Below are 26,465 nucleotides of genomic sequence, written 5' to 3' on the forward strand. Positions count from 1 at the left end.
TATTATCATTGTTGAAGGCAAGCAATCCCACATTCACATTACAAAGAATTGTTAGCAAAAGGACAAAAGACAATTCAGCATGGGGTGTGTGAGTTATGTATGTGTGCATGTGTGTGGGTGGGGAGGGGGGGGGGGGGTGGGAGGGTGTCAAATGCCTAAATTTTTGAGGGCATATCAATACACATAAAACTACCAGGTACGACTGTAAAGTGTAAGCACATTCTTGTTTGTGAAGACTGCGATCGCACAGTGTGGCCGCTGAACTTCTGAACTCAAAACATTGGCTTTTGATTGGTTGTCAAAATCATGTGATTGCACATCACAAACATTGACTGCATCACTATGTAAGTCACAATAAGCCAGGCATGGAATAACAACACAATAAGAGTGTCATGGAGCAGTTTTGCACAACAGTACAAATGTTACGTATGGTTGGACGTATGAGCGAAAGATCTCATCCAAAATTGAGAAAGCACTGCCATCTCAAATTTCAAATGAGAACCTGAAGGAGAGCAGGAAGAGGGAAAAGAAGAGGTAGAAGAAGCAGAAGAAGAAAAAAGATGAAAAAAAAAAGACACTGATGATGGTAATGATGATGGTAACGATGATGGTAATGATGATGGTAATGATGATGGTAATGATGGTAATGATGATGGTAATGATGATGGTAATGATGATGGTAATGATGATGGTAATGATGATGGTAATGATGATGGTAATGATGGTAATGATGATGGTAATGATGATGGTAATGGTGATGGTAATGATGATGGTAATGATGATGGTAATGATGATGGTAATGGTGATGGTAATGATGATGGTAATGATGATGGTAATGATGATGATGGTAATGGTAATGATGATGGTGATGACAAAGATGGAGGCAGAGAAGATAAAAAACAAGAAGAAAAAGATATAAGAGATGAAAACGAAGAAGATAGAAAATGCTATTAAAGAAAACAATGAAAAAGTGCTAAACAAGAAGAAGGGTAAAATTGTGCACAAGGAACATAAAATTTTGAGGGCTTGGGCATAAGATAATGGAGAAACCATGCCTTGATACCTTAGCAATCATTGGTAGGTTATAGCTACATATTAAACAAGTTCATGTACAGGACACAAAATTTTCTCTTTTCAATATGGAAAAAAAAAAATTATTCAAAGAAGGGGAATTCATTCAAAATTTGGGTGCAGGTAAATGGGAAACTAATGAGGCAGATTGCCTCATCTAATTTGCATGTGTTGTGGCTGCTACTGGTATCACTGTATTTGAGTGCAGATTGAAAGTGAAAATACAATAAATTTTCTTCTCTGTGTTTGATGAACCATGTGTGACTGACTTTGTTTCATTTACTGATTTCAATGTGAACATGGTACAGCATGGCACAAAATGGAGCGGGGGGGGGGGGGGAGTGGGGGCAGGGGGGGGGATAGATTGAGAAAGGGAAAATGAGGGAGATGGAGAGGGGAGAGATGAATGAGAGGTACCTTGGTATTCCCCAATGGGCGTTCAACGGTATACGTTGACCCGTTTCCAAGCAACAAGATAAGCAGACTCATGTTGGCGGGCACAGTCCAGTGCTCCCATCAAAATCGGATTTAGCTGCTAGAGTATAGTGCTATTAAAAGCTGCATTGAAAGATAATCACCTCCTGTCATTTCACCATCTTGCCATTTAACCCGCTTAAAATGGCCTCATTATTGAATTCAGTCAAGATGTATGCTAAAATGGTAAATGAAAGAATTCTATCTGCACCAAATTGGTAATCTTTTTTTACTGTGCTGTTCAGACGGAATGAAGAATCATCAGCATGTCGACATTAACAAGCAAGATGTACTTCTCAACAACCTCTGTTTTCTCGGAGTAATTTGATATAACTTGGACATTGATATCGACCAATTGTCATGATTACAAAATGATATTACGGTAGGCACATGTATGTAAATGAATGGTCTCAATTGCATTTGCCATGCATGCCCTTTGTAGCAATTAGGTCAAATTTGGTTGTGTCATTTGAGAAAAGGTAAAAACAGAGTAACCTAATGAAACAGGAATTCTCACTAGATATGCTTGATATCCCCAAATGAATGATCTATATATTCATCCGGCAAACAGTGTACAATTTTCTCTCATTTGAATCCTGACTGAAATCATATATATTCTACCTTTCAAAAATCAGATGATATAACTGTAGAAAGAGTGGTATTGTTGTAGCTCTGAGTCCAATAATACTCGCCATATGCACCATCATGACTCCATGCTAAATTCCATCTCCCATCTCCAGCTGTACACTGCATGCATCAACTCCAACCCCATTCAGTCTATCTATTATAGGTGTAGAATAACCTGTTATTGTATATGGCCTGGTATAAATGAAAGACCATCGCTGTACAATAGTGCGATCATGCATGTTTATTTGTATCCATGTGGAAATCGCAACCAATGATTTCACACGCACATCTGCATGCTGCAGGTGCGTCAGACTTGTTTTGACAACACAACAGGGTTCAGTCTGCATGGCTGGCAACCAACAGTGTACACATGCAAGCTGACATTTTTTGCATGCACCTGCAATGTGAAACTGTGGAAAACTACAAATGCAGCCCTGATTGTTTCGATTCAGAGTATCCGTACTCTGAAGAGGCTTTACTGTGTTTGTGATGTCAAGCTCATGAATCAAACATCATTTTAATTTCCTCTGCTATCATCATAGTTTTCATTCTATCTGCGAAAAGACAGTAGGGCAAAGATCTAAACCAAAAGAAGTCGAGATGTTATCCTAAAACTCTATTGATCACTTGTCAGACCACACTTGGATTACTGTATACAGACCTGGTGTCCATATCTAGAAAAAGACACGAAAATACTTGAGAAAGTGCAGGCCAGGGCCACTACACTCATCCCCAACCTAAAGGATCTACCTTATGAAATCAGACTCAGAAGACTCAATCTTACTACTCTGGAAGTCAGAAGGAAGAGGGGCGACCTTATTCAAGCGTACCGCATCATAGCAGTTAGACAACATTGACCCAAACTCCATCTCCCACATATCAAGGTACTCGAGGACATTCCCAGAAACTTGCCAAGACATCCTCTAGACTGGACATAAGAAAACACTTCTTCAGCCAACGAGTGGTAGATAGCTGGAACAAACTCCCATAGGATGTCATCCAATCACAGACACTCCTCACCTTCAAAAAGAAATTGTCTAAATTGGATTAATAATGGGCTACAAAGCTCCCTAAACCCTGCCACACTTGCAATCTATCTATGTGAAGATGGAGGTGTGGCACTTCAAGGTCAATTTTAAAAAAAAATGGGAAAGGCAGAGCGCATGTGCATTTCTCTTGATGCTGTTTATTTTGGGTGTGGTTTATGAAAGGGTAGTGAGAGGCAGTCACAATTTCAAATAAACAACAATTTGAAAAAGTGATGAGGTGTACACAATGCCATATCAACATCAATTTTACAAATAATAGATAATGATGACAAAATCTAATGGAAAATTGAATGAGGCATATGAGATGGAAGCTGCTATATACCCAGGTCATGCCCATGGGTTCAGAAGAGCAGTGTGCTTCAGGTGAATGCTCTTATACCCGTGAAAGACTTGCCAAGAGTAAGCACAGACAGGTGTCTATGGGTTTTGCTTGCTGGAGTAAAATCAGCTTCTCTTTAAGAAGGTACGATCACTGCACAGGGTAAAGGGTTCCTTGACATTTGCTCCAGCAAAAATTGCTTCCATGAAATATTTGCATACTATATACACGAGAGCGAAACATAATTTTCACCCACAAACACAACCCTAATACTAGCTTAATCCTCACATCAAACTAAACCTAAAATCCTATCACAACCCTGACCCTAACCCTTAGTCCTTGGAGAAAATAAGACAAGAGCAAATGTCACAGGAGCAAATGTCATGCATACTGGACAAAGACACTGAACTAGCCCTGTCAGCACCAGGGATGACATAATTGCATGCATTCCCAATGGCATTCTGAGGTGTTGGGGAGGAGAGGGTTAATATTGTGGTGGCTCTAGTTGAGTGATTTGAAACTCAGAACTCCACTGACTTGAGCTGTGCAATGATGTGGAAATGGATGAAGAAACACTGGAGTATAACAACAACAATAGCAACAATGAAATCTTGTACTGCCACTATAAAGATATCTGTGAACTACCACCATGGCATATAGAGAGTTTGGTCACAAAACAATTTAACTCCATTCTTGGTAATTTGAAGTATGTGCCATTAAAGCTGCAAAAAAGGAAAATATATGATATTTTCAATGAAAATTGGCATTCATATGAGAGTTCAAGAAATCCAGTACATGCTGCATGCATTAAGCTTATAATCTGTCTTTGCCACAACAACAACAAAAAAATGCTTTTATGCACGTGCATATCAATATTTATGTGCGTAACAAAATTCTTGCATTCTCACCTGGGATGCAGCAGCCCATCTGAGGCCATTCTCTCCAATGTGCATCCTGGCGCACCACACAGTCACCCCGCCCTCCCCGCTCATCTTCCTCAGCGAGATCTCAATTCCCTCCAAGTCCTCGGCACCTGTGGAAGACGCCAGTCTCTCATTACATGTGTCTGGCAGTCAAAATTACTTTTAACTCTTTGTATGTGCCACATTTGCACACCCAACTCAGTCGACGGCTTGCCAAGTTCGCATATTTTGCTCAAATGCACAAACCGCTCGAACCGCTTGATAAATCGCCACATATGCCACTGTACAATGAAAGCCTCACTTGCGATTCCATTCCTCACACGGATAGCTTGCATTGTGTGCCAATTGATTAGTAGGGTTCCATAGGGGTTTTTCGTGTATATAATTTTCTTTAGCGATGGTGTTTACAAAAGTCATGCCTCCCAGACTGGACAATAACGTAGCTACTGGTCATTTGCAAGAAAAATAATCATAGCTTTTGCCATAGAATTTACATCCCAGCATAGTTTGTAATTTTCTCTACAACTTTGCCTATTGCATGTTTAGCATAACCATTTCTACAAAAAGTTATATGGCTTTGAAAAACAAAATATTTTCCAAAAAAAATACTTGTGCATTGCGGTAATGTGGTGTACAGGGGGTTTACATCTTAGCACACATAGAGTTAATTCCATGTCATATTCAAATGAACTTAGAGAAAGAGAGTTATCTATCAAACAAACAGAATGTTCATGGACATACAAGGTTTGCATGTTGTTACGACCAAAATCACTCTGAGAATGATCGCACAAAAGAAACAATCAACTAATGTTCAGGCGGTTTATTAACAGTGATATTGTGGGTACAGACTCGTAATCGGTTTTCACATCAGTACAATAATGATTAATAGAAACAATTATAAATCGGTAGTGAAATCACTTACAGCAAAATTTGAAAGCAAGTAATCCTTTGACAGTGTCCAGATACGATGTTCGATGCACCGATGAATGATGTTGACGCACCGATGAATGATTCCTCCGACGTAACTCCAAAGGCACAGGTTGCATTAATCCACAATATAAATCCGGGGTAAAATCCACGATATACGTCCACAGCGAAACGTGTAAAATCCAGACGTTATGACGACCACGTCCAGTTGATGCGTTGAATGATGATTCACTTTATAATGTCCAGCGAGGAATCCAGCCCGTCACAGCTTTGCCGTAATAATGTCCGTTGACATTCGAATATGGAGTCTATCTCCAACGTAGGCAAATTAATTCTCTGCAGGCAAAATGTCTCCCAGGCCTTATCTCCACAAACACAGTTTGTATAGCAGGTCAGCAGGTAACACAGGACTGACTATAACAAGTCGCTTCAGAGCCAGAAGTGACGTAACTCTCAGAGCAGAGGTGTTGGGTACTCTCCCTACCTCAGAATTTCTCCTGCTTATATACTATCCATTCACCCCTTTCTAGTACATTCTGTAATTTTCTCCAACCTGGGGCTACATACCTGAACATACTAGCAAGTCCAAATTCCAGGAATCCTGGATGACTCACTGCCTAATATGTGCATAACATCATTGCCAAAATTAACTACCAATCACATTGGGTTACAAGGGCAGTGCCTCACTCAGCCAGCACTTCCTAGAATTTTCTGGAATGGGTTAAATCATTCTAGATTGAGTGAGCTATAATGTATTTCCTGTCACATGCATACATGTACTGTAGCTACATTGTATACCATGTAGAAAATTCTCCACTGATCTGGTCAGCCTGTATGTACTATATCTATATCATATAGAATGTTCTCCATTAATCTGGTCACCCTGTGTACATACACATTAAACAACCATGCATACAGCCTTGATACATGTACATACTGTAACTACTTGTGTGTACATTTGTGACACCATCCCCCATGGGAAAAAGAAAGCCTTGCTGTAGCAAGGGTTTCTTTTACCTTCACAATTTCTTATTGTTATTTACAACGAATGTGAGGTACATTTGTAAAATCCAACTCAAACAACCATAATCACATACTATCACATGCCTTTTGAAAAGCTGCATTGATTCCATGTTCTCTTTTCATGGATACCAGTTACATTGATATTGCTTGGATTCTCGGAGCTTATACAATCATGTCAAACTGTTTTGCATACATTAATGGATATGCTAAACACATACAATGTACACTGTAAGTGATATGCGGTGAAAGCTTTTCACCTTTGATACTCTCTTCATGTTACACTCTTGACAAAGCGTCAGCAATTACATTATTTTTGCCTGCCACATGTTTGATTTTGAGAGCATATGGTTGCGTCATCATGCTCCATCTGAACAGTCTATTGTTCTTCATTTTGAACCGGTCTAAAAAGACCAAGGGGTTGTGGTCAGTATAGACCGTGATCTCCCCTTTGCTATTTGTCAAGTACACTTCATATTGCTGGAGGGCAAGGATGAGACTGAGAGCCTCCTTCTCGATAGTTGAGTATTTCTTTTGGTATGCGTTCAACTTTTTGGAAAAGTAGCTAACCGGTCGTTCATTGCCTTCTTCATCTTCTTGGAGCAAAACCGCTCCCACTCCTACATCACTAGCATCGATTGCCACTTTGAATGGCTTTTGGAAGTCAGGAGCTGCCAGAACAGGCTCATTAGCAAGGACTGCTTTTAGTTTCTCGAAGGCCCTTTGACACTCATCAGTCCAGGTGTACTTTGCCTTACCCTTCAGCAGGTTTGTTAGGGGGGTGACTACAGTGCTGAAATTTGGCACAAATTTCCTGTAGAAACCAGCCATGCCCAGGAATCTGAGCAACTCCTTCTTGGATTGGGGGATGGGAAAGCCTAGTATAGCTTCTACCTTGGCTTCTCTTGGCAATACCTGTCCCTGACCGACAACATGCCCAAGATACACCACTTTGGCCTTTGCAAATTCACTCTTTGCCAGATTAATCACCAATCCGGCCTCCTTGAGTCGCTCAAAAAGTTGCCGCAAGTGTGTAATGTGCTCTTCCCACGTGTCACTATACACTAGGATGTCATCAATGTATACTACACAGTTGTCAAGTCCGGCAATGATTTGGTTTGTTAGCCGTTGGAAGGTGGCCGGAGCATTTTTCATGCCAAATGGCATTACTTTGCATTGGAACAAGCCATCTGGTGTAGCAAAGGCAGAAATCTCCCTGGCTTTGTCGGTCAAGGGCACTTGCCAGTATCCCTTTAGAAGGTCTATTTTACTGACATATGCAGAATTTCCGACCCTGTCAATGCAGTCTTCTAGTCTGGGAATGGGGAAAGAATCTGTTTTCGTCACGGCGTTTACCTTTCGGTAATCTATACAGAATCTTTGAGACCCATCCGGTTTGGGCACCATGACGATTGGGGAGCTCCAACTGCTTTTACTCGGTTCTATTATGTCATTGTCTAACATGTACTGAACCTCTTCCCGTACTTTTTGCAGTTTGCTCGGGTTTAGTCTGTAAGGGTTTTGCTTGATAGGGTCAGCATCTCCTACATCAACATCATGTACAGCCAGAGGGGTGCAGCCTGGTTTATCTTTACACAATTCTTTGTACTCATGTAACAGACTAGTCACATCTTTCCTCTGATCTTCAGGTAGGTAGTTCAGTGCCTCATCTACTTTCCCTAACATCTCTGAGTTAGACAACCTGGCACTAGAGGGCTCACTTCCATTCTCATTTTGAGCTTCTCCCTCTTCATCTACTTCATCTTCTACCACCTGAGCTACGCCTACAGGCTGACTAGCCTTTCTCTCATAGTACTCTTTCAGCATGTTTACATGACACACCCTCTGATCTTTTCGTCTGTCTGGCGTACTGATCACATAGTTCACATCATTGAGTTTCTTTTTGACACAGTATGGGCCACTGAACTTGGCTTTCAGTGGTTCACCTTGTATGGGCAGCAGTACAAGAACTTTGTCACCTGGTTTGAAGGTTCGGGCTTTGGCATTTTTGTCTGCCTTTCTCTTCATAGAGTCTTGTGACACTTTCAAGTGTTCCCTAGCTACCTCACAAGCCTTTGAAAGCCTTTCACGAAACTTTGACACATAGTCAAGTAGGTGGACCTCATCATCCTCAGTCATGAATTTCTCTTTGATGAGCTTCAGTGGGCCCCTGACTTCATGACCGTACACCAACTCAAATGGGCTGAAACCCGTCGACTCATTTGGGGAGTCCCTTGTTGCGAACAGCAGGAAAGGGATGCCCTTATCCCAATCCTCGGGATACTCCTCACAAAATGCCCTAATCATTGTCTTTAGGGTCTGGTGGTAGCGCTCCAATGCACCTTGGGATTGGGGATGATAAGCTGACGACTTCAGCTGCTTCACACCCAAACGATACATCACCTCTTGAAATATGCCTGACATGAAATTTGACCCTTGGTCAGACTGCACTTCCTTGGGCAACCCATACCTAGTGAAAACCTGCACTAGAGCATCTACCACAGTCTTGGCAGTGATATTTCTCAATGGGATAGCCTCTGGAAACCGTGTAGACATATCCATGATTGTCAAGAGGTACTTATGACCCGACCTAGTCCTAGGCAAAGGTCCAACACAGTCAACTAGAACCCGACTGAATGGTTCTTCAAACGCAGGTATCGGAATCAATGGCGCCGGCTTCACTGAATGCTGTGGTTTACCAGCCACCTGACATGTGTGACAAGTCTTGCAAAACTCAGCCACATCAACATTCAACCCTGGCCAATAGAAATGCCTCATGATCCGATCCTTTGTTTTTCTGACGCCTAAATGGCCGCCAACAGGTAACTCGTGAGCAATCCTCAAGATCTCACCGCGGTAACAGGGAGGGACAACAACTTGACGGACCACCGTCCAATCCTCATCAGCTGGCCTATGGGGAGGTCTCCACTTCCTCATCAAAATGCCATCTTTGACATAATAGCACTCAGGGACCTTTTCAGCCTCAGCCTCAGAACACGCCGTCTGAGACAAGCCTTTCAACTCAGAGTCTGCCTGCTGTGCTTCAACCAAGGAAGACTTGCTAAACAGCCCATCACTGTTAGCCTCGGAGCCTAATACAGCAACCCCATCATTCAAATCCTTGAAAAAGGTTTCTGCCAACCAAACACCGGAATTCTCCTCCACATCAACAGAATCCGCATCATCTTGAACAGCTCTACGAGCCTGAGACCTAGTCACAACACAATCTGGGAAAATCCCAGGAAACTCCTCCTGCAACTGCTCAGTTTCAGCAACCACCACTGGTTTATCCGAAACAACTGGAGACGCAACCACCTTGTCCCCAGCCAAGTCATTCCCCAACAGGAAGTCAATGCCTACCATGGGCAACTCAGGAACAACTCCAACAGTGACAGGACCAGAAACTAGGTCACACTTCAAATCCACTCTATACAGTGGTACTGACATATAACTGCCATCAACAGTTTGAATCAAGACTTTTGCATTCACTGCACTATCTGGTGGAAAAGTCATACCACCATCCACCATCAACGACTGAGAGGCCCCCGTATCCCGCAGGATGACTACTGGCTTACCTGCCTCACCAGAAGTACATGGGGTCACCTCACCATCAAACAAAAAGCTACGATAGCTCTCATCCACCTGCTTCATCCTATCTTTGAATTTGGGAGATCGACTTTCAATGGCCTGTGCTTCACTGAACGAGACACTATTTTCGGGTAGGACACTTTTTGACATGACAAATCCCATGTCCTTCTTTGTTTTGTTTTGCAACTTCCAACACTGTGACTTTACGTGCCCTGTCTTGTTACAGTGAAAACATTTGATGACATTTGCACTTGTACTGGACCCTTTGTCAGATTGAGTCTTTGGTGCCGATGAAGTTTCAGAACTCGTGCCTTTTTCAGAACCAGCATTCTTTGGATTGCTCGACTGATTTTTGTCTCTCTTATTTCCAGAGAAATTCCTGAAAGGTGGTCTGTTGTCATTTCTGTGGGTCAGCTCATACTCATCAGCCATCAAGGCTGCTTTATGCAAACTTGTCACTTTGTGATCATCCAAATGCGACCTCACACTGAAAGCAACACTCTTTTTGAATTCTTCCAAGAGAACAACCTCACGTAGGTTATCAAAATCCTGATCCACTTTCAGGGATCTGTACCACCTATCAAACATCATTTCTTTTTCACGAGCAAACTCAACATGTGTCTGGCCTGGTTTGCGGTACGAATTTCTGAACTTGTGTCTGTATGCCTCTGGCACCAACTCATAAGCATTCAACACTGCCTTCTTGACTGTAGCATAGTCACGTGATTGCTCTTTTGAGAGAGATGAGTACACATCGGCTGCTTTGCCGACAAACACACTTTGAAGGAGCATGGGCCAAAATTCCTGTGGCCAGTTCAAACTGTCAGCCACCTTCTCAAATGACACAAAATATGCATCAACTCTGTTTTCTTCAAACTTTGGCACCAATCGAATGTTCCTAGCCAAATCAAATTCAGGGGGAGCCCTTTCACGATTTTCAACCGTATGTGCATGAGTCAATTCCATCTCACGCAATTTCAGTTGTTGCTCCATTTCCTTTTCAATTTTCTTCATTTCTATTCTTTCCTTCATTTCCATTTCTCTTTCTCTTTCCCTTTCCTTCATTTCCATTTCTCTAGCCCTTTGCTCTCTTTCTATTTCTAATCTCATCTTCTCTTTCTCCAGTTCTAGTTCCCTTGCTTTTTCTCTCTCCTTGATTTCCAATTTAGCAAGCTCAAGCCGTGTTTGATCTGACATTTGAGCTTGATCTGAAGTGTCAATTTCTTCTTTGAGCTCCATGTGACCAGCTACTAAGTCAAGAATCTCTGCCTTTCTTACACCTTGTGGAACATCTACATTCAAATGCTGTGCAATAGCAGTCAAATCACATTTGCGTAACCTTTGCAAATCTTTGAGGGACAAATCTGTCCTCTGAACAAATGCCTGAACATCCATTGTACTGATTGACATTGTCACATGTATTACACACAATGTACAATTGAACAATCAACTCACTGGTATTTTGTCTGTACCAATATTCTGGATTCCGGAACGTTCCAAATTCTAAGTTTTGGCTTTAAATTCACTTCCCGGACAAGCCCCCAATTTTGTTACGACCAAAATCACTCTGAGAATGATCGCACAAAAGAAACAATCAACTAATGTTCAGGCGGTTTATTAACAGTGATATTGTGGGTACAGACTCGTAATCGGTTTTCACATCAGTACAATAATGATTAATAGAAACAATTATAAATCGGTAGTGAAATCACTTACAGCAAAATTTGAAAGCAAGTAATCCTTTGACAGTGTCCAGATACGATGTTCGATGCACCGATGAATGATGTTGACGCACCGATGAATGATTCCTCCGACGTAACTCCAAAGGCACAGGTTGCATTAATCCACAATATAAATCCGGGGTAAAATCCACGATATACGTCCACAGCGAAACGTGTAAAATCCAGACGTTATGACGACCACGTCCAGTTGATGCGTTGAATGATGATTCACTTTATAATGTCCAGCGAGGAATCCAGCCCGTCACAGCTTTGCCGTAATAATGTCCGTTGACATTCGAATATGGAGTCTATCTCCAACGTAGGCAAATTAATTCTCTGCAGGCAAAATGTCTCCCAGGCCTTATCTCCACAAACACAGTTTGTATAGCAGGTCAGCAGGTAACACAGGACTGACTATAACAAGTCGCTTCAGAGCCAGAAGTGACGTAACTCTCAGAGCAGAGGTGTTGGGTACTCTCCCTACCTCAGAATTTCTCCTGCTTATATACTATCCATTCACCCCTTTCTAGTACATTCTGTAATTTTCTCCAACCTGGGGCTACATACCTGAACATACTAGCAAGTCCAAATTCCAGGAATCCTGGATGACTCACTGCCTAATATGTGCATAACATCATTGCCAAAATTAACTACCAATCACATTGGGTTACAAGGGCAGTGCCTCACTCAGCCAGCACTTCCTAGAATTTTCTGGAATGGGTTAAATCATTCTAGATTGAGTGAGCTATAATGTATTTCCTGTCACATGCATACATGTACTGTAGCTACATTGTATACCATGTAGAAAATTCTCCACTGATCTGGTCAGCCTGTATGTACTATATCTATATCATATAGAATGTTCTCCATTAATCTGGTCACCCTGTGTACATACACATTAAACAACCATGCATACAGCCTTGATACATGTACATACTGTAACTACTTGTGTGTACATTTGTGACAATGTAGTTAAGAAGCAGTAATGTTGGTTGGAACCACACACGCAAATCAGGTGGGGGCTATGACATCATCACCTCACAATACTAGCTCCCACAGATTTGCACCCCAAAATTGTATAATGTGTACAGAATACCTTGCCTGAATATGAGAGCAATCCAAACCAAACGGATGCATGTGGCAACCACAGAGGCATATGAAATGAGTAGATGAGTTTAAATAATATTGTTCACCATTTCTGACAAAATGTATTTGAAAGAATGCTAAAGATACAAAATGGAATTTTGAAGTACCGTTGGTATCATGAATATCAACCTGATTAAATCAGCTGGTAAAAACATACTTGAATGTACAAATTCAAAAAGGCCTATATGACAGCGTAGTGCCTGGTTTAGTTTACAATAACCCAGGTTTGATGGAAAATGCATGAAACCCTCTATTACTTTCCATTGCAGAATGCAAGCACAAAAGTCAACTCCTTTTATACTCACTGATCTCATCCACCTTGAAAGTGATGTTAATGCCAGAGAAGAACTTCCCACTGTAGTCTCTGCACGTAGTGTTGCACGATGATGCCATGAGCGGAGTCGCATTCGACATCGTATGCCGGCAGGAGGTCACGAATGGCTCGACCCGCAGCTTCTTTACAGGTCCAGGAATATGATCTTTGCTGGTGTACCCGTAATCTGGGCAACTCCCTATGGGAACAGAACACAGCACCTCATGTTTCTCCACAATTCTCCCTATCGCATATAGTTCTCCGAATATGAACATGTGTGGCGCTCTAATTTTTTAACCTTTAATGGGATATAGTGTAAACTTCCAGTTATGAACGTGAAAATGTGTAAATGTATGCTTTTATCTATATTGAATGCGGAAGTACTAGCTAGAATGTAGTATTCATAGATCGTATCAAATTCTGTCTCATACTCTCGCAAATAATAGAGTTATTTTCTAATCTGTAACTTTATATTTGATAAATGGGATTCTTCCGTGAAGCGGCCCAATGCTGGGCCGATGATGCCAAATGACGAAATTATGGAAAATATCCATAGATGAAGGACATGACGTGGGTTAAGTACCCAACAGACAAAGTTCAGTGGAGAGTGTGGAAAAATCTGCTTCGCAGGAAAGACCACTTCCTCCTGAAGTCAAACTCGCATATTTGTTCTACACATTTCCACAAAGGAATGTACGATCAAAGATCCTAAACTGTGTAGGATCTTTGGTATGATTTTCCAGAACCGCAAAACCGGAAGTATACGTCCCAAAAGTAATCAATAAGATATCGGTATCACAAGGTGATATCGCTTGATATCGGCTATATGCGATAGGGGGAAATGGCAAAGTCTGAGCTAGCTGCAGTACACGTTATATCCACTGACTATAAAAAAAAGGTCATTCTGCATAGGTGATCTTCTTCACACAGGATGAGTTCATATGCAGATTACTTTGAAGGGAATCAAGTTAGCAGTCTTATCTTATCTATCTTAGAAGTATCTATGCTTATCTATGCTTAGATTTTCCCTTTATCCACTGCCTTTATTCACATGATTTACATGTGAATTAGGCAGTTCATCACCATTCCAACAAATAGTTAAATCCAAAACAAGTTCTCAGAAGGGCTCAAAATGAATTAAATCTTCCACCATTTGGAATTTGCTTTAATACAATACATAAAAGGGGTCTAACAGAAACTTGTCTCTGGCACAAAATTTGCCAGGATAATTGTCTATAAATATTTTGAAAACAACTACTGTAAGATTACTTTGATCGTATGCACACAAATTTTATTCCTGAAAGGCCTTCCAAATTACACTGTAAGTAGTGGGTAAGTAGAATATACAGTATGGGTAGTTACCCAACTAAAATCATGTTATTATGGCTTTCTTTTACACATTTCTCACACATAAGTGTACATTTTAGAGCAGAAATTGACAGTTCTGCAGGTATATGAGAACTATGCTTTCCCTTCAATTATAATCTAAAAGGGATAGGTAATCTTCTTACCGTGTACATATCCCCTTCTCCTTCCATTTTTCACCTCGCAACTGACATTTCTCTGGAAGAAGGAAAGAAGAACAAAAACAGCAGCGTTTATAACAAAATGACAGCTTTAATATAGTATGTAAGTTTACAAAACAGGATGGTTTGTTTTTTAAGAGCTATTACTTTCTCATATTCTCTTTTCTCAATATTTCCCTGCAGGTTCTCCTACACACTTCTCTAGGAGCATACACTATAAACCAACTTGGGGGACATCCTGTAATTCATATCAGGAATGCAGAGCTAGAAAAATGAAATGGGCAAACATAACTACATGTATATTAGTGAAATACAAGGCAGCAATCTCAGAACCCTTCAGAAAGTAATCACAATCCATTTTCGCATCAAACATCCCATGCCCCTGGTAAGCATAAGGAGCAACCCTTAAAGAAACAATGAATAAAACCAATGCTGACAAATATAGAGGCTGTCATTAGTATCATAGCTGGGGTTTTTATTTTCTTCTAGTCATTATTATCATTATTGTTTTGAAAAAAAAAGAAAAGAAATCAATACATAATGCTTATGGGATGTGACCCAAACTAGACATAAACTTTTCATACAAGGGAAAACAGATATGTTACAAGTACACATGCTCACACACACACACACACACACACACACACACAGAGCTTGTCCACATTGAACAAGTCTTTTAATATTTAAAGTTCGTATTTTCGCTGCAAAAGAAAACCACAATTAAAACAGAAAACTTGATCCTTCTGTGCCCACAGCTGTGTATGTAGTTGTGAAGTTAACACTGTAGAGAGAAATGGCCAGTTTTTGCTGCTGTAATGTACATGCATTATTTATTTGCATCCTGCTGCATACGATATACATGTATACAACTAAACATGATAATTATGAAAAATAAATTCTGTATTCATGATGGAAACCACTGGCTAGGCCCAAGAGATTATATTAACATATCCACATTATGATTTAAACAAACTGTACTAAATATGTGTGAACACAATACATCTGGCATTTGATTTATCATGCAATAAACATTAGACCAGACATGAAACCATGGCAAACCACAACAAACCATACTAATGAGCTGCCAATCTTGTTCAATTTCCCATGTCATGGATCCCACAAATATTTATACTTTCATGCTCTTCTCTAGAATTTACAATGACCAAGTTGTACATTAGGCCTCATTGGCATTTATTAGTCTCACAATTCTCTGGAAAGAAAAGAGTAAAAACAAAGTACTAAGTAAACTATCATTCATTTTGAAAGATTACAGAAATTATGTTCTGGACATGTCTGTAAAACAAATATTTATTATATAATAAAAAGTACATAGAGAGCTACCTTTACCTACGCACCTTCTGAAGGATCCAAGCTTAACATCTTTACTGCTGCAACGTGCACATTGTCACGAACACCATATCGTAGAGCACACTCTTCAAATTACGACCCATAAATATAAAACATTATTATATGTGGATATCTTTTTTAACTGCTCTGACGTTTGCTCTCTCTCTCCTAGTCTCAACTGACAGCTTACCGTTTCCCAATTTGTCAATTTCTGCAGAGATATTGGGAGTGAATTCCATAATCTATCTTAGAATAACAGATATGTTGACTCTTCATATGTAAGCATGCTCCAAAAGTTCACAATGTTGGTTTTTTGTATGTGATGCATGTGGGAATTGCACATTGTCAGCTTGTGATAGAGAAGATGTCACTCCACACTACAGCTGAAGAGTAAACTCATAGAAATGGTTAAAATAAACAGAGTTAAACTGCCATTGATATTGAGAAAAAAAAAATCAGATAATTATGAAATTTCAAGTCTTGACCCATTAAAGGCTAATACCAAGAATACTCGGGCAGGTGTCCATGGAGGAAGGTCTGTGTTTCTCATGATTTCAATCAACTTCTCACTGTCCAGAACATACATTGTAATTCTTATGCTTTTTACAAATTTGACTAATTGTAAACACTTATTTTACAACAAACCAGGGTTATGACTGACAATACATAAAGCAAACTGTACAAACTCCCTTTTGCCTTGGCAATGTGTTGTGTGGGTTTTTTTTTTCTGAGTTCTAAGCATGCAAGGCTATCAACCTTTTTGCTTTAAATTGTAACTAATGTTTGAATTTTATGAATGCCTAATCTTAGCACTTGACAAGAGGCAATCTCTTCAAAAAGATATACTTGTCAAAGATTTAGCTTTTCAAGCTTACTGACACAGGATAAATGTTGATCTATGAGCCACAGGGTAGAAAATATCATGCATTTATAAATTGTGTGTTTGGAGGGGGGAGGGGGAGGTGGCATTGGATAATCCCATTTGATAATAGTTACTAAATGCATTACAGTAGAGAACGAAATTGAAAAAATTGTTGAGAACGAGAGAAATATTCCAAATGTATCTAATTGTAATTTTGTGAACAGGCGAGTCATTCAGTAAGGCTCCCATTTTTTTTTAAAATAAATGTTAGAGAGCTGTCCAGATGATATATATGTGCAGTTCACATTAAAAATCTCCACTTACCGGTATTTATCGAAATGACAGTAAAACATTTTCTAGTCACCTGAAAGAAATGTCCTTAGGTTTTGTATACAGTATATCCATGATACTACAACTCTCATGTAATTTTAGAAGTTAGACATCAATCCTTCATGAAAATAAAATAAAGTGACGGGAATGATAATCAAATGTAAAACAGAATTGTTCTGGAAAGACCTCTAGTCTGAAGGTTTTGGGTGTTTTTTGCTTCTTTTTTTAATCCCATTAACAGTTATGTTGGATGTTTTAGTGACATCCACAATGTCATATTAAGCCACATGATTTTTTTTTTACTAGTTTTACTCTGCCATATTATATGTAACCTATATGATGCTGTCTCTATCTTGTATTGTCATATATATAACACACACACACACATGATATATATATATATATATAAGTAACAAAACTGGAACAAAGTTCATGCTGTATCACCAACGGTTTATTTCTGCACACAAATTTTCGAGCATCTCGCCGCCCTTTCTCAAGTGTTGATACTGAGAGAACAATAAAAAAATTAAGACATAACAATATATTGCAACCGTGTTACCAAGGATGCGCGCTTTAACGTATCAATGCTAGGCATCCTATGCAACCAGCGCGCATCCTGGCAACAGTGCAATGTTACGTCATAAGGAAATGACAATGAGTATAAAGCATACACAAAAAAACCTGGCACGACTGATACAGAATCTGAGACTAGCATGACTATGAAATATGTGAAAATCAATTATTTGTAATTAAACAGATACATAGATCTATCATGGCTCACGAATTACACTTTTTACAAGTAGGTGTGCCGCTTACTGTTGTATATTCCCCCGTTTACTACTTTGACAGTAGGCATTTTGTCATCTTGCCTGAATAATCTCCATACAATGAAATTTACTGTGGGTAAACACTACAATCAAATTTCAGTTTAAAATGGAAATCAAGCACATTACAGTTTTTGCCATTTGGATTCTACATGTGTGGTTCTCTTTTTTATTACAGTTTTTGCCATTTGGATTCTACATGTGTGGTTCTCTTTTTTGGGGTAGCTTTCATTTGTCAAATGGTTTTAGTGCTCATACTTTTGTGATAATCAAGTTATTCATGAAGTTGGCTTTTTTTCCCTCAAAGTGACATTATTTCCTGCACTGTTTTATATCAGTTTATATATTATACCAAGAATTCTCTGGTTCAGTTAATCAATGCACTAACCTATGTTTAGGGCTCATGTCAAGCACACAATAAATTACTGACAGTGAGGATGTTTTTGTGTGTCTCAGATATTCACAGACATAAATCATGCCGTGGCTGACCCCATAAATTTTCGCAAAGTGATTCTGAGAGAAGTGTCATTACTTTCTTTAGTACGCTTGTTCAGTGTGAAGTGTGTATGTGTGTGTGTGTGAGTGGATGATTTCATCATGTATAAAATGAATGCAGTCTCATTCTCATAATGATGGTGATGATGATGATGATGATGATGATGATGATGATGATCAATAATGATTATTAATGCTTGATCAATACTTAATATTTGCTGAATAATTGTTATCATCATAATTTTCTGATCATAATTATCATTATTCCTGTCTAGAAATTGTGAAAAAAAAAAATCAAGCTATGTTTTCTTTCTCATTCTTTTGTACGAGGAGTACATTATGTTGTCGTCTGAATAAGAAACATGAAATGTTATGGCCATGTACAAAGACTCTTTAATCTCTTCCCAACGGACAAGGTTTCAGTTGCCTGATTTCTCTGATGCCTTATGATACAATGTAGCTGAACATACCTCAAAGAATGGGATCTAAGCCTTGATGGATCTTCTAATTCTAAAAGTCTAATAATCTGCATTGGTGTGAACACACCTAATGAAATAATGTTGCCACAAGATGGTGGATGGCCGCTTTTTTCAGATTTTTTTGTTCTTTTCAATATAATTGCTCCTATCATCTTAAATGTATTGGTTTTGAATCAGCCATCAGAGGACAGATTTAATTTTCATTAATTTGTACCCACTGATGATTGTGATCAGCACAGAGATTTTGAGAGCTGTTCTTGTCATCTGTGTCTACTTGGTAAATGTCATTACTCAGAATCAAACTGACATTCATTACTGTAAAACTAGAAATATTCGCAGCATGAAATTGTTTGCGAATCGCCACTGGCAATCAATGCATTTGTAGGATAGAAAAGAACTTTATGCTTGCATTTTGATTTTGCAAATCTTGGCTCCTCACAAAAATTTCATGCACACAAAAATTGAACTGGCGTTACAACTGTTGTTACAACATCAGGCAAACCATTTGGCAAGTATTCTGGTTTGTACCCAGGGGATAACCTGTGTCATAAAACCATGTCATAGTATGTGTGGTGGCAGGATATATGTGACCGTGCATTACAAAACCAAACAAAAAAAGTCGCACCTCTTGATTTTATGTGAGGACTCAAAAAAGGTGAAATGGGTCAACGGAATCAATCTTGAGTTTTTCATATGCTTATTCTGAAAGAGCTATCCTTCTTCTACATTATTTTGTTAGTTTGGGATCATAACATGAATGGGAAAGTGTCTTTTCAGCAGTTTTTCTACAACCTTTTTGGGGGGGAGAGTAGAATGATCAGGTATGTCTTAGAGGCCCTTTTCATTTCTTGAAATTCTTTGCACATTCTTCACTTTCAAGTCTAATAACTTTTGAAAAGACAATGCTACTGCTTTGAAAGTCAGACGCTCATCAATCATGGACAGAATGTGTTAATAGAACAATGTTCAATCTCAGCTTAATCCGATAATCCCTTCATTGTTGTTGCTCTGGTGGTTTATATCCTGTGTTTTGTCCCTTTCATCGCATAGTTAGCACAACTTGGTAAAGATTACCAGGTAAGCATTTGAATAGACCCTGTACTTCAGAGCCTCTTTTCTCAGTTCACACTTTCCCAGAGTGTGTGCTTTCTTTCCAGTACTAATTTAGATACAATAGGATACAGGAGTCCATTTGAATTGAGTAAAACATCATTTGAAAGCTTAGAGTCTGTTCTTTCAGAATCTGCCCATAACTAAAAACCCACGTCTGGCGACTTTTTGTTGGTTTTGCGATGCAGGGTCACATACTCATACATAGACTGTTGATATGCTTGTGTAACTGAAATAAAAGATAAGATGAACTCTGAGATAAGAAAATGACAAACTACTGCTTGAGCTTTGACATTTCTGATATCAAAGTGTGTGTGTGTTTGTTTGATGTTTTTTTTTCCTCTTCTTTGTCTCACTTGTTCCTACTCCATCCAATGTCCATGTCTCTGCATCATTCCTGTACATTACTAAGGAGTACAAGTATGTCTGATTACTCTTTGATATTACAGTTGCAGAATATTCTTTGGTACATAATCCCAAAAACAATAACAATGGAGATCTGCGCACACAATGATTGTCACATTGTGTGGGTCATGATAAGGAGACTTCAAGTGCGGAATTTGATTTCAAAGTCCAATTCTTTGGAAAGGTACAATTAATCTTGTGCAACACACTATACTCTCTGCAGTTCATACCAGAGGTGGTCTAGTGTACACATAACTCTACCAAATCCAGCCGAACAGTTATTTGGGTTTTCCCCACAGCTTTTGTTCAATATTTCAGGAGACGCAACTAAATAGGACATACTGCAGAGTGGAATAGAATTCAAAATCACTGGAGGGTGCACAAACACACAGGCCTGTAACCTTTTTCTTTTTTAATACCCCTCACTTCACATATGTACTACAAAGACTATGGATATAGGATAGAGTACTGGAAATCCACAGAATATGCCCCTGCAGTAACACCTACACCTAAATTGTGTGTGCCTGTGTGTGCCAGTGAGTTTGTTTGTGTGTTTTACATGCATAGATGTGCTTGACATCAATATAATTAAAACATGCACACAATCAGAAAGTACACAGAGCAGTGATCAAAGATTCTGACAGGGAAGTGCAAACTCTATTTTTCCTCACCATTGAGACAGTAATTGCTATGAAAAGACATTTCTTATCACTTAAAAAACATGTATTTACAATATTATTGCTGTGTATTCTCTACAAAGTTTTCAAGCGGAAATTTGTTTCTGATATTCAACAGCGTATTTACCATAACGCCCCAAAGGAACTTTGCCAAGTCATGCAGGGACATGCAGCCGTTTCTATTGAGATCACGGTCTAGTACTATGTCCTCAAACTTGGAAAGAGCAAATTAAATTCTATAATGAAGCCCAGACTTGGGTAAATTCCAATCAGGCACTGTGCATATCTGCTGAAGTTTATTATAAAAATAACATTGTCTGAAAGTTTATTAATGCAATGTAGTGAGAGTATATTACATAGAATTTGCATCATTTTTAGTCCCATTCTTCATATGAGCACGAAAAACTAAGTTTTGGCTTAATAAGTATTTTATTTTTTCACTTTCAAAGTGCCTGTAAGTCGTTGTTGAACCAGTGTTTTCTTTGAGACCTCTACTGACATACACTCCTTTGGTTTGATTCTCGTAAATGATGGTTTACTCCAAACCCTTTATCATGGTTTTCTTGAGTATATGTTCGTTGTTTTATTTTTCTGAAGATTTACGTACACCTGCACAGTGACAGGTACAGGTTACGCTCAGCTGCGCTCAACAAATGGTTGAATATTACGCAGGAACCATGTCATCAGCTCGTGCTACTTGGCCAAACTGTTTCAGTATTCAGGAGCAGTGATAATAAATTCTCTTTCCTCTTCCTCTTTCACCTGCCTTTTTCAATGCTGAAGATACCTTCAAACAGTATGCCTAAACTCATGGTATACTGGTAAAGAGATTTTTCATCTGCACATCATGCTTTCAAAAGAATTCATAGATCCTATGAAACCTCCTTTACTGATGGAACATAAGCAAACTAATTTGCTTTTTTTTATCACAATTTCCTAAAACTGCAAAACTTACACAACCAATCAGTACAAACTCTTTCTTGAATATGCAACTCTAAAGCAAGCTACAATGCTCTGATTGCAAAGCTCAAAGGTTAGTAAATATGTGGAAGTACAGTTTGGAATCTTGCAATGGCATACTCCTCAATTTGTGAAAGATAAAAAGGCTTTCTACTTTTTTTCCCATTAGGATATTTATTATTCCATATAATACATTAAAACATTATCATAATAGGTCTTGATACTTCTAGCAAAACACTTTGAAAAACAAGGCAACGAACTGTCATGACTCAGAACACCATAACGTTACGTATCAAGAAAACAGGTGTCTAAACAGGCACATTTTACTTCTCGATCGTGGGATAACCAAAATGATTAGGGATGGATAAATAGAAAGCCAGTTCCTCTTCTGGTTCACATTTGTCTACAGGTGCATTGACATGTTAGCATGGTGTAATTGCTTTTAATTACAAAAAGGTAAACATTCAAATAGTCATAATGAAACTGCATGTTTTTACACGTAGCACCAGAGCACACAAAAGGAAACTTGTTTGGATAAAAGTAACAAGTGCAGTGTCATTACATAATAATGATTAAATTTGTATTCAACGAATACTGAAGCTCTTCTACATCTAACCATGACTGCACTTTGCCACATGCCACATTCACAGGAGTGCTTTCTTGGCTGATTTGAACATACACTCAGCAAAAGAAGTAAACACTTTTCATATTTTTCTTAGAAGATTTGGATGAAAATCAATGTACCATTTTAAAGTTAATTTAATTGGCTATCAATCTAGTAGGTCAATATAAAAGGAAACTTTATGCATGAGTGAACACCTTTGTTTTTGTCCTCCAAGGCACAAAAGTAAAAATTGCAAAAATTGACATGTTTTCTTTCATCTGCACATGCCTTTTAAGATAACAATGATAACAAAAGACCAGTTTAACACAATTAGAGTCAACAGAGAAAAACAAATGTGTTCACTCATGCATAAAGTTTCTTTTTTTTCTGATTGACTTACAAAGTTGATAGCCAGTTGATTTACCTTTCATATAGTATATAATACATTGACATTTAGCCAATCATTACAATGTATGAGAAATTTATAAACTTGAAAAAGTGTTTAAGTACTTTCTTTTTTGCTGAGTGTATATTAATGTCTAATAACTTTTATTGCCAATGATTGGAGATTTAAACTGAATTCCCTTAAATCTCTATCTTGTTACCAAGCCCTTCCTACATGACTGACGCACATCGTTACACCTGGTAGGGCTGGCAATCTAACAATGAGGAGAAGTTTAGGAGTATTGACTGCTAAACATCTACCTGTAAATGAAAAAAGCAAAGCAAATTACAGCCAAGTGCCTGGGCATACATATTGTAGAAAAGGTTAATAGCTACCACCATTCTCAACACACTCAATTAGTGTGATTAGAAGAAAAACAAGGGATTTGTAAAGGAGATCAGCAATTCTATTTCACTTAAACAGATTACGTGCCTCTGGAGCATTAAAAAAAAAAGCTCCCATCATACTCCACACACTCAATCAGCAAGATTTGAAGTAATACAAGAAATTTGTTGATGAGATCTGCATTCTATTATACCAGGCAAAATTATTACATTGCAAATATCGGTAACACACAGTTGAAAGCTCCTTTACAAAGTCGGTAACCATGATGTATTTTGAAAAATTCTGACGGTCCATAATAATTGTACCAAGAAATGAATACATAGATCTATGATACATACTGAATGACATTTTGGGAATCAGTATTAATTTTTGAGAAAATTACAAAAATATGATGGAAAAAAAAATGTCACCTGAATGATCTATGCATGTGACATCATACACTGTAGCAGTTTTCTCATCCAGCCGTGACTGCACAGAAACTTCAAAATTCATAACTTTTGAATGGATTGTCTGATTTTCCCCAAACTTTTGCTGATGTGTTCTACCAACTCCAAGAATCTACATTTCTGTGATTTGGTGCTGTATCATTTAATCACTGTGACTTTTTACAACTCATTGTTAGAATTTCATATGAAAGCAAAATGATCTCTTTTCTTTATACCTGTAGTAGATTGTTCAGGGACAGAAATCATCAATTTTAGCTTAAATATTACAATGTGTACATCACATAAATTATAATCCAAATTTGTAATATAAATGATAAGCGACACACATGTACAAATACCTCAGAAGGCATAGTACCCTGACTCTCTCAAATTTGTGCACTGGTAACTTTCTTTATCATTTAGTCCTAACTCAATGTCATGTTGTTCTGTGACAGACTTTCTCCAAAATATGATATAAGATTAGATGCAGAAAGACTTAGTCTTGCAAGTTTAATGATAGCAAGATGACAATTTAGGCGGCATATTTTCCATGCGACTTACTGGGTTTAACACTTCTTCACTTTTGTTTTCTGCCACTGAGTTTGGCCAATTAAACTATCAAATATAGCCCAAGTTGAAATTGCTTTTACTATTCATGATCTAATATTTCACAAGATTCAACTCTTTTCATCAACCCTGATATTTCACAAGATTCAACTATTTTCATCAAAATGAAACATTCATGAAAAGCAAATCAGCTACATGGTGACAATTTATGATGATATGATGCAATCAATCCTACCCATATTCTCTGAATAAAACAAAATAAAAACAGTTCCAAACTACCTAGAATCCACCCAAAGGACTCAGTATGTGCTACTAAGAGGAAGATCCATCGATTGCCATGTATGGTAGGTGTCCAACACATCGACACTGTAAATTGAAACCGACACCCCTCTATTTATAGCATTGCGAGAAAAGAACAAAAATGCACACGAGACTACGCGCAGTGGCTTTTTACTCTTCACTGTGATGGGGATTTAAATACCAATATATCAAAATATTACTTTAAAAATCAATAATAAACAATAACAACAGCAAAACAATGATACTATGATTATTATAGATTATGAATGCATGTGGGAAAAGCATTACATGCACTTCACACGTTAACTCCGGGGCGCTCCTTGTTCGGCGTTCGGGCTGTGTTTCACAGTTATTCACACGTATACTATTGTCAATAGAGAGTAGGGGTGGCAGTTTTGAAATTACTGCGCAACTGAGTGCGGCAATAACACCCACATGTTCAAAGCAATTAACTTAGAGTGTGTACCTAAAATCGCATTTTTAATACATACTTGTGAATTCAGAGTATTTTCTTAACAAGTGAGTAAAATTTCAGGCAAGTTGTGAGATATTTAAGTTTCTATTGATAGAAAAAAATGTTCGGGTGTTGATGTATTAGACACCCATTATGCAAAGATTGATAGAGCAACAACATTCATATCTGTGGAAACAAAATATTGAAAAAAAAAAATGTTTGAAATTAGACAACAGTACATTCTACATGAATGCAAAATAAATTCAGAAAGCAAGTTCAAGTAAGCAACTGCAACAAACTGTAGTGAAATGATGGGGTATCTCAAAATGGAAGGAAAACATAAAATCTTACGATGTGCATTATTATCATGTTTGATATTCTACATGTCTTCTATCGGTATGTATGGGAGTAACAACACATCTTCCACTTATCTTATTTAGAGAAAATTTGCTATCAACGATTTTCATAATTTTACTTGACTAAATGTAAATTCAATTACGTATATGCATGTATATATCTAGATCCATGAAACACAAGCAATATTCAGAGACAAAACAGTGGACAGTTGCAAAAATTATGACCATGTAGCCTACCTGGTATACTTCAGGGCAATTTCACATACAGCGATGTACCTGGTATTGTTCCCATATTCAATTTTTGTGAAGTTCCTCTTTTAACTTTAGATCTGGAATATAAGTGACAAGCTATCTCTTTTTTACTGGATCTTTGTTGTTGCACTCAGGCGCGCCGGAAGCAGTTTTGGATTGGGGGGGCAAACATTGGAGGGGGCTCACGATAGACCATACATATGTTACACAATATACACATACACACACACACACACACACACACACATTATATATATATATATATATATATATATATATATATATATATACATATATGTGTGTGTGTGTGTGTGTGTGTGTATGTAAAGTGGCGTACGATGGGTCGAAACATTGGGGATGGGCACCTTGTGGAAAAGTAATTTTGACGGTGTGTATGCATGTCATGTGCGTGTGTGCGTGCGCAATAATGGGACTACAATACATTACGGAATGTGATACATTCAACAACGCAGTCATTGAGCAACATTGTAAGTTTTCCTTACATGGATTATGGAATGACGGTG

Source organism: Diadema setosum, chromosome 2, assembly GCF_964275005.1.
Source record: "Diadema setosum chromosome 2, eeDiaSeto1, whole genome shotgun sequence".
Classification (NCBI taxonomy): Eukaryota; Metazoa; Echinodermata; class Echinoidea; order Diadematoida; family Diadematidae; genus Diadema; species Diadema setosum.